This window comes from Panthera leo, chromosome A1, assembly GCF_018350215.1.
Source record: "Panthera leo isolate Ple1 chromosome A1, P.leo_Ple1_pat1.1, whole genome shotgun sequence".
Classification (NCBI taxonomy): Eukaryota; Metazoa; Chordata; class Mammalia; order Carnivora; family Felidae; genus Panthera; species Panthera leo.
Window position 1 is genome coordinate 183,725,597 of NC_056679.1, and position 1,307 is coordinate 183,726,903.

Sequence of the window (1,307 nt, forward strand, 5' to 3'; positions counted from 1 at the left end):
AAGACTCGTGACAAATTCTAGCTAATGAAATTTTATTTGAAATCATGTGTATCGCTTCCAGACAGAGGCAACAAAATGCCCATTCTCCAATCTCTCTTTTCCTTTCTCACAATGTCCAATTAACTCTGCGTTTCAAACAGACAATGTGATGGAGGCCCAGACATCCCAGATCACATTTCTCTATGGACATAAAAGGTGAATGAAGATACGTTTTGTGTAAATAAGGTATTTATGTTTTGGAGTGGCTTATCATTGTACCGATGCATTCAAATCCATCGACAGTCATTTAACTATGTATAAAGACCTTTTTTTTGTGGCGCCTTGGAGGCTGTAAGCTGCTTCAACATGAAGCTGAACACCTCTTTCCCAGCTACTTGCTGCCAGAAACTCATTGAAGTGGTTGATGAATTCAAACTTCATACCTTTTATGAGAAGCGAATGGCCACAGAAGTTGCTGCTGATGCTCTAGGTGAAGAATGGAAGGGTTACATGGTCTGAATCAGTGGTGGCAATGACAAACAAGGCTTCCCCATGAAGCAGGGTGTCGACCTATGGCCATGTCCATTTGCTGATGCGTAAAGGGCATTCCTGCTACAGACCAAGGAGGACTGGAGAAAAAAAGCACAACTCTGTTGGGGTTGCCTAGCTTTCTCAACTTGGTCATTGTAGAAAAAAAAGGGCAGAAAGATATTCCTGGACTCACTGATACTACTGTGCCTTATGGACTGGGACCCAAAAGAGCTAGCAGAATCTGCAAATTTTTTAAACTCTCTAAGGAAGATGATGTCCACCTGTATGCTGTGAGAAAGCCCCTAAACAAAGAAGTTAAGAAACCTAGAAACAAAGCACCCAAGATTCAGCATCCTGTATTCCATGTGTCCTCCAACATAGATGTTGGCGTATTGCTTTGAAGAAACAGCGTACTAAGAAAAATAAAGAAGAGGCTGCAGGACATGCTAAACTTTTGGCCAAGAAAATGACAGAAGCCAAAGAAAAATACCAGGAACAGATTGCCAAGAGACAGAGGCTGTCTTCTCTGAGAGTTTCTACCTCTAAGTCTGAGTCCAGCCAAAATTGAGATTTTTCTAAGAGTAACAAATAAGATCAAACATCAAACAAAACTATGTATAAAGAAAAAAAAATGTTTTGGTTAATAACCTTACACACTGACACTAACATGAGTTAGCATACAAGGTTTCTTTTTATCTGTGGAATTTATTCATAAACTGAAAGTTTAAAATTATCCTCCCTACCTAGTAGCTCCAAGTTCAGAGACATTTTTATTTGAGAAATAAGATTGTAAGAGA

At 39.4% G+C, this 1,307-nt stretch overlaps 1 pseudogene; it reads left to right on the plus strand.

Moving 5' to 3' along the window:
- The first annotated feature begins 345 nt into the window (after positions 1-345).
- Positions 346-1,078, plus strand: LOC122198343 (annotated as a pseudogene).
- The last annotated feature ends 229 nt before the right edge of the window (positions 1,079-1,307 follow it).